Raw genomic sequence first — 9,111 nt, 5'->3', positions numbered from 1 at the left:
AATTACATTTCATTTTGTAACCTTTTTCTGATCTTGGTTATGGTTTCAGCAACTGCATCACAAGTGCTTTGCTCTTGTATTTGTGTTCTACTCTGTGATCCTTCCCATACAAAATTCAGATCTTGCAATGCTCTTTTTACCACGTAAAACCTCTTATTTGTGATCTTTTCTATGCAAGAGAACAAGAGAAGACTCACTTTTTTCTTTTTTTTGTTATTTCTTTTTGTTTTGTTTTGTTTTTTTTTGGTTTTTTTTTTGTTTTTTTAATAAAAAAACATCCAGTGAATTATGAGGATCAAATGTGAAGAACTAACTGAGGAAAGAATGCTGAAAAACACCACAAAGATAAAAAGGGCAAATTAAAATACAACAGAGAGGAGCAGATGCCCAGAATATTTCTGGAAGCAGTTAAGGAGTTTGCTTTATAGAAGAGTAAGCAAGGGAGATGTTACTGTAGGGAAAATAGCTTTGGCCAGAGGTTCAGGCTTAGGCATCAACTTTGGAGGTAGAAAGGTTTTCCTTCTTGGCGGAGGAAACGTAAATCCCTGACTGGCACCAGGAGAACCACCAATAAGCTGTGACCTGAAATTCGTCAAGGGGATTTTAAAGGTGATTTTTTTTTTTTAAGTAGATTCTGAAGGTTCAGATATTTGGTTTGTTCTACTTCCTTCATCACACTGTGGTGCTGCCTTGTAATAAAGGTCTGATTGAGGTTATGTCAGAGCTGGTTTGGGGACACTTGAGGAAGCACACAGAAATTGACCTTGAACCAATGACTTTATGCAACCTAGCAAAGCAAAGGAAGACAAAGATTTACCGAACTGAAGTGATTGTCCCAGAGCTGCTCTCTCAGGAATTCCACTGGTCCACCACGGAGGGTCCATGAACAGCACTGCAGGTTTTTATGTAAACTCATAAATCTGGGCAATGAATCCATCAGATGACAGCATCGGTCAGTGAACCCTCCTAACATTCCTTCAGCACTCCTGCTGTTGGGTACCTGCGGGTTATTACCACTTGGAGCTTCCTGCTCCAAAGACGGGGGGAACAAACACTTGTAAAGGTAAGCAGGGAGTTCAGTGTTCACTGAGTGCTTTGGAAGCTCTTTTGTCACAGAGTCATCATAAAAAGATCAGGGGACAGCTTTCAGCCTTTCTCTTAGTAATTCATTTTGGTAACATGATCAATAACTGCATATTAATGGCTTCCCACTGTTGCTTTCCACTGTAAGTAGTTGCCGGTGGGGGCCAGAAAGATTATTTCCTGAAAAAAAAAAAAGGAGAAAAAGCGGAGGAAAGATGATTATCAGGAATGCTGTTAGAATGTAAAACACTTCTAGAGAAACTAAAAACAAATCTCTCAAGTTCCCTACTTTTTTGCATTATAATGACTTGTAGCAGACATTCAGAAAAGCTGCTGACTGGCTGCTTTGCTCCCTGTAAGCATTCCTTTAATGGTGAAGATTAAATAAATACATTGCTACAAAGCATGAGCAACTGATTTTTAAAAATTATTATTGCGAAGAAGAGGGAGCTGGATTAGAAAAAGTCATTCCTCTGCGGAGGAATACCTCCAAAATAATCTTTCAGTGAAAACCAAAAAGCACAAAACAACAAAAGAAAACCAAACAACGCAAAACCAGAGTCTTAATTAGCAGAGCTAGCTGATGTGCTGTTCTTTAAAAGTTAAATATGTACATCAGTTGGAGACAGGATATCAAATATCAGTAGGGAGAGCAGCAGGAAACTTTTTCCGCTGGATGAAAGGGATAAAAAGAAGAAAAACAAGTCTCAGTTGCAGGAACAGCTGACTAAGCGCCTGACATACTCGAAATACAGCCAATGGTAACAAATACCAGGGAAATCAGTATCTTCCAACCAAAAATCCTCCCCACTTAGAAACTTCAAATCTAGATAGAAATGGACTATCAGAATGACACCGGAGCCACAGACACGCAGATCACCAAAATGCTGCAGCTGCGACTGCTTGCACAAGATTTTCTGCGCTCTGGGTGCGCTCAGCCTTCAAGGAGTGCGGGCAGGGAGGCCCAGCTGACACAGAAATGCAAAATTCCAGAGAGCCAGAAAGCATCAGAGGCAGGCTCCACACCTCTGCTGCCTGGGGGAAGGGGGAGGGCTGGGGAGAGCCGGAATGAATATTCCTTGCTTTTCACATGTTAAAAGCTCGGTGGATTCACAAAACCACAAGCCTTGCTAGTGTGCCACATCCTCCAAGTGCAGACTGCAGAGTTGGATCTGCTACACAATCCAAAACATTTTAAGGGAAGAGGAGCAAGAACCAGAATCCAGGAAAGCCAGTAAAGATTCTGTGTTTGCTTACACTGCAGTGAGACTTCAGTTCTCTTTCGAGATGTTTTGAGAAAACTTAAACTCTGAGTTACACTAGCACTGGGAACTCCTAGTAAGACACAATGTTCTTGTGGCAATTCTTGTACACCTTTCTCCTTGATTACCCTCCTGATTGCTTCATGCTGGTGTCCAAGCTGCAGGAGCCAGGGAAGCAAATCTCCTCCCCAGCAGTACTCTGTGCTTCCTGTGGCTGTAGAACTCTGGAGAACTCTGGAGCCCTGTGGAAGGGAAGATAGAGAACGGGGCAAAATTTGGCCCTTTACCTTTGGTATAGTCACAATAATTTTGTTATATTTTATTTCTTTTTTTATCATAATATTGTTTTACTTTTCCAAGAGGAATACATAGCTTTATTGTCCTTAAACCTGAAATGCAATGTAACTAATGTTCCAAGATCTCCCTTAAGAAAAATATAAATGAAGCTGACTAATTTAGTAACTTTCTATGCTTAGTGACAGTTGCAAACAGACAAGTCTGTAAAAGATATTTACAACCTATGATTAAATATCAGGCTGTTCTGAGCTGTTCTTCTCTTGTGCCCACGATACTTCTTTTGCCAGCCCCTGAGAACCAATGCCTTGAGGTAAATAAAATCTCTAAGGTGAATAATGAAATAATCCTGGAAACAGTAATAATAATCTGTAGGGCTTTCAAAAGCAGCCGGAGATGATGACCTACAGATTGTAGGCTCCACTTGTTCAGTAATTCCCAATTATAGGATTTAAAACTATCCTTGGTATTTCATGACCTGGTGAAATTCTAAAGTTGCTCCTTCTTGAATCATTAATGAAGGGCAGACACAAAATCTGGTCACATTGGCCTTAGTTCTGTAGGAAATGGGCTTTGAACAAGGTTGGAAGCCAGACCTAGAGAGAAGGAGCACACAGGGGCACCGAAAGAGCATCCAGCTGGGAGTCTGCTGGACACATGGGCCTCAGCACGCGAGCTGGATGCTAATGAAAATGATATTGTGGTGCTGGCCCAGAGTCCTCCTGGTCATCTGTCAGTTTAATGGAAAGGAGCTGTTCATAAGCACAAGAATGCAGTGCAACTTTGCATCATTTCTGGTTTTTTAGTCCTTGACTTCTTGAAACTACCAAGAAAGTTGCTGGGAATGGTGTTTTTGTGAGGAAGACATATAAGCCAGTTTAGTAATTTCTTCTCTCATTAATACAGAATTGCTACAATTTCCTGCTCTTTCCCTTCTGTCTCTCATCTCCCCTCTTTGACACCATTTTTTTGCCTTTCACAGAATCACAAAATGGTTGGGGTTGGAAGGCACCTCTGGAGTTCCTCTGGTCCAACCTCTCTCCTCACCTGGGGCAGGTTGTAGAGGATCAAGCCCAGGTGAGTTTTGAGTATCTCCTCATAAGGACACCCCACGGTCTCTCTGGGCAGCCTGTCCAGTGCCCTGCCACCTTCAAAGACAAGTTTTCCCTTTTCTTCAGACAGATCTTCCCGTGTTTGTTTGTGCCCACTGCCCCTTTTCCTGTCACAGAGCACCAGACATTCTGCCCTTGAGAAGCACTGCCGGGGTCCCCTCGGAGCCATCCCTTCTCCAGGCTGAACTGGTCTGGCTCTCCCAGCCTTTCTTGGGAGCTCCAGACCCCAATGGTCTCCGCAGCCCTCCGCTGGGCTGTCCCAAGCATTTTCCAGCCTTTCTTCTCCTGGGGAGCCCAGAGCTGGTCACAGAGGTGGCCTCACCAAGGCTGAGGAAAGGAGGAGCCCCCTCGACCTGCTGGCACTGCTCCTCTCAACGCACCCCAGGATGCCAGTGGCCTTCTTGGCCACAGGGTCACAGTGCTGGCTGATGACAGCCTTCGGCCCACCAGGATTCCCTGGTGCTTCCCTGCAGAGCTGCCTTCCAGCAGGCCATCCCAGCCTGTGCTGGGGCTGGGGCTCTTCTCCCGCTGCAGGGATGGTGGAACTCTGCCCCTGTGGAACTCTGCTGTGCCCAGCTGTCCAAGTTTTACAGACAGGCAGCTCAGCTCAGGTGGACCAGCCACTCCTCCCAGCCTTGTATCACCAGCAGACGTGCCGATGGTTGTCGGAACCCAGCACACCTCTCTGGGTGCCCTGGATGGCCCGAGCCCCTGGCAGGGGGCTCTGAGACCCTGGCATGCAGCCAAAGACACCTGGGGTTTTGATCTTAGCCCATGGAGCAAGTTACCAACTTTGTATGAAGAATTACAAGTTGCAAAAGTTTAAGTAGCACAATAGTAGTTGTCACTGGGTGAAAAATGGAATTTTGGGGATTTTTAGAATGGAGGTTCGAGGTCCCAAGATGGAGGGAATTGGGCGTGCCCTGTCCTTCTTCTCTTCTTCTTCCTAGCCTCCATGATTTGGGTGATGTTGGCACTTTCAGATTGGTTCAGAATAGAAGCTGGCTGTCTAACATAGGTGATAGGTATTGGAACATAGTACAAATACAGTACACGTAGTTTTTAGTATAAAAGACAGCACCAGCCTCATGGGTGGGCAGTGTGCCCCTGGCTGACCGACCTGCTGAGCAGATCTCGGCAGGCCAGACAGAAAATGTTTTAGATAAGAAATAATAAACAACCTTGTGAACCAGAGCCGAAGAACTCCGGCTCTTCCTTCGACCATTGGGCTGGGAAAAAGGACTCTTGGGGTCACTCTGACCGCAGGGAACCCGAGAGATGGTCACCCAGGTCCCTGGGGAGGGAGTTGAACAGGCTGGCCCTTGGGGACACTAGCTACAGCTTCCAGCTGGACTCTGGTCACCAGCATCCCCGATCTGCCTCTCAGCCAGCGCCCTGCCCATGAGGTTTCTCTCTCCTTTCTCACTGACTCAGGCTGAATGTAAAGTGGCAGACATTTATGTGTGATAAACATGCTCTCGGTCCCTCAAGATAATTCCCTACGCCGTTTTTAATTGTTTTAATTTAGATCAGCTATCTCCTCTCTGCCCCCCTTTGTACTGTAAAATTGATTAGAGATTTCACTAGAGAATACACAGTGACATTCTGATAGTACCTTAGAAAGAGGAAGAAGTATTCTAGGCTTCCTTTACAGCTTGCATCACATTTAAATACATAGTTGGTACTGTCCTTTTCACAGACTGTTTTAAATTGCTGATGTTTGTAACTTTCCACTGTAGGAGGACGTTTGATTAGTCAATAAAATGTTAGAAAAGCATAAATTTGTAGAACAAAAGCCATTCAACTCCTCCTCCTGTATTGTTGCAGGAGATTCATTCTTGAATGCAAGAGATTTTAAATCTGCTGAAGTAGACTCTTTTGGGAACTTATGCAATATGTGTACTTGTTGCCCTTGAGAAAAACACCAGGATAGGGTAAATCATTGGACTCATGTAGAGTTCAAGTTTAGTCAAGGATCAGTCAGCTTGTAACTACCTTTCAAATACAGCTTAATCTATTAAAATGAATACAGGCATTGGCCTTAATTATGATTTTGTGTTGCTGTGTTTAATCCCTATTTTTGGTACAGGTATTTTTTGACTAGTGTAACTAAAATGAAGATTTTTTTCTTCTTTCCCATAAATCAGTGGCTCTATTGTTTTACAAATAGCCCTAAACAAACATACAGCACGGAGGAAATGGAGAAACTGCAGAATTCCTTTCTAAGCTGTTTGTTTTGATTCAGCACCTGCTGAGGTGCAGCATGTCTCTGTTCCTCCCGAGCTGGGCAGGTTTTATCAGGTTTGTCTCGCTGCTGTTGAGTTGAATGAGCAGGCCGGGTGCAGGGGCTTGTTTAGTTTGCTGAGGTGTCCAGCAGGGGTGCGGCTGGGTCACTGCTCACACACAGCTCACGACCGGGGACAGCACAGAGGGAAGGAACACTCACCTGGAGAGGCCCTGGAGGTAACCAAGGCCATTCACAGATGGCCAGGCTTCCTCCAGAAACTTCTGAGACTTGCCTGTGAAACCCTGAGCAGCTCAGCTGGAAACCTGTGCCCTGTAACCACACACACCACCCCCACGCTGGACAAAGGATGCTCAGGACCTAGGTTATCATGAGCAACCTGTCACATCAGTGCCAGCCTACCGGAAAATCAAGCTGTGAAACTGCAATGAGCCTTGAGGCTTTTTACTCTGTCTCATGTAGCTTTTGAAAAAGCTATAACCTATTATTGCGTCAAGCGACTTGCACCAGAGAGGACTTTTCACCATTTCAACAACATACCCAGCAGGATCCATCTTTAAGAAATTTCTAAACTGTGAAGATTTTTATAAAATCAACTATTTCAAGGTCATCTTCCCCGAGATTAAAAAAAAAAAAAAAGTGTTTACAGAGTACAATAAACATGACAGAATGATCAACTTTGTGTGTCAAGAGTTGTTGCTAGGATGCTGTTGGATGCTGCTGGATGGATGCTCGGCCACCAGGCACTTCAAAAATTAATAAAATAAATAAATAAATAAATATGTAAGAGCTGACTTACAGTTTTATCCCATGTGTACAGAGATGTGATTCATCCTGACACAAACAATACACGTGGGACACTGAACAGAAATGATATGCCTGAATGCACTGAAGAAACCCTGTGATCAAAGGACAGGACTGGAAGCCAGAAAATTCTGCCCAAGTCCACTGTCTGGTCTCATGGCACACTGAAACCTTCTGATGACTGAGTTTTTACTTGTGAGATTAGGACAATATCAAGCATTTTGAAACAGCAAAATGCTGTTAAAATTCACTGTGGCTAGAAGGGGTCCTGTTTCTAATCACTTTCATGCAGTGAGTCCTTCTGAAGCAATTACTGAATTACTGGCTCTGGAAAGCAGCCAGGTGAACTGCACCTGGGAAGTTAAAACTGGTTCTGATCCTGATGTTGCTCTTTATGCCTTTTTTTTTTTAAAAGCATTTATAAAGTGTCCAGCACTGACATAAAGGCAAGGTGAAAAGTGCAGGAATAAATTAAATGGCACAGCCACGTTCCTGAATAGCAGAAAAGGAAAGGAGAATGGCAGAACAAGGAGGATAAGCAGGTCAGACTGGTAGAGCACAGGCCTGGGAGAGAAGCAAAACATCCTGTTTTCTTCAGTTCCTTGTAGTGCACATCTCTGACCAGCCTTGCAATGAGTTTGGTTTGGTGTGGTGCACCTGCAAACATACCAAGCATTAAGAGAAAACACATTTCTTTGGGGTTTGCTCTGGACACAGCAGATATTTGTGGGAAACAAAAGGTTAAAAGGGGAGGAAACCAGGTGAGTGGCTAACTGTAACTTTTATAGATTAAAATAGCAGGGATTAAGAAAAACAGGATTTTTTAAAAAATAAAACCCCAGGAATTGAGAATTCCAAATGCACTATGAGGACAAACCAAAAGGATGTGTCTTCATACCATGACCAGAAAGATGAGAGTGCTACTGCCTAAGCGTTCAAGGTTCTTTCACGTCCTTTGTAAATACTTAGTAGACAGAAGTTCAGCTCTCATCATTCCCGAACAATCTAAGCACCATAACTGCTCCTGCTTCCCCCTGTTCTGTTAAAAATACACTCACAAACAACTTATGGAAATCTAATCAGGCTTGGGTAAATTCACAAGGCTTCTCAGAGTTAACAACTGAAACATTCTGGTGGGTGTATTTATTATTCTCAGCATTAGCAAGATGGAATCTCTGTTTAGACCAGTTCTTGTTGAAATTAACATTTGGAAGCTGGAGCATTCAACCTTTTTATTTCAACAAAATATCTATTTGGCCTTAATCTATAAATAAATCTTAGTTTATCATCTACCAAACTGCCTAAGCAGAAGCAGAGGCTGCTATGAATCACATGCTTGATCTGGTAGAGTGATATCATGCCTCTATGGCACTATTGACTTATAGGGCTAAACAGTGTATGAAGGTGAATGTGTTAAAGGAAACTATTTTTCTAAAGCATTTGAATTTCAAAATATCCTTACTTTCAAAGAAGAAAAAGTGAAATGGGCTAATGGAAGAAATAGGTGAAATTTTATGGCATTTGAAATTTGATTCAGACCCTGATGTTCTTTCCCCTTCAATGCTTGATAGAAAAATCCTATTAATGTAGAATAACATACACCCTTAAATATTAAATTTTAATTTAAAATACAGCAGAAGGAAAAAATTATTTATTGAGCTCTCCCAGACAGATTCCTGGCTGTGAAGACTTTGAGTACTTGGTCTGAATCAAAGTTTAGATGGAAAAGAATACAAAGATTAAAGATGCGCTGACCTGGGTCTGTTTCAGAGTAACAGCTCTTCAGGGCTCCTCAGAGCCCGACCATCTCTGCGCTTACCTGGTTCTTGTGCCTTCGTCCAGCTCAATTCACTTGTTCTTACAGAAGAACTTCTTAGTTGGTGTTTCCTCCGTGGGAAACTCACAGAATGTGAAAGGAGGCAGGTACTCGTAGGGCTATTAGGTGGAGCATCAAAATATTTCTAAAAAAGATGGGATTTTTTTAATCTTTTTTTTTCCCCACCACACAAGCTGTGGTGTAGTCTGAGGTCTTTTTTTAAATTATTATTATTATTTTTCAAGCCAAAAATAACTTCGAGGCAACAAGATTTCTAGCATAAAATCAATGAGGGGAAAAAAATGAAAGAACATAGCTGCCGTGTATGAGGAGCGGATCAAGGCGCTGAGCAGGTGCGCGCCCTGAGGGGAGACGCGGTGAGGGCTTCCGAATTCCAGGGGGACCAAATTAAAGACAAAAGATCTACCGCAGCAGGTGACTCCGAGCCCGTGAGGGTCAGCTCGCCAGGTAGCTGCCCGCGTTCCTTCACGGCCG

General features: G+C 43.3%; 1 long non-coding RNA gene across 1 annotated transcript; it reads right to left on the bottom strand.

Annotated features, from left to right (window-relative positions):
- Positions 1-226: 226 nt before the first annotated feature.
- Positions 227-8,977, bottom strand: LOC119707964. Its single transcript, XR_005258906.1, has 3 exons — positions 8,620-8,977; positions 2,341-2,587; positions 227-1,263 (listed from the first exon to the last, which is right to left on the bottom strand). It is a non-coding gene; the product is annotated as an uncharacterized LOC119707964 (long non-coding RNA).
- Positions 8,978-9,111: the final 134 nt, after the last annotated feature.

This window comes from Motacilla alba, chromosome 1A (genome assembly GCF_015832195.1).
Source record: "Motacilla alba alba isolate MOTALB_02 chromosome 1A, Motacilla_alba_V1.0_pri, whole genome shotgun sequence".
NCBI classification, from domain to species: Eukaryota; Metazoa; Chordata; class Aves; order Passeriformes; family Motacillidae; genus Motacilla; species Motacilla alba.
This window is presented reverse-complemented; position numbering and strand designations above follow the sequence as displayed.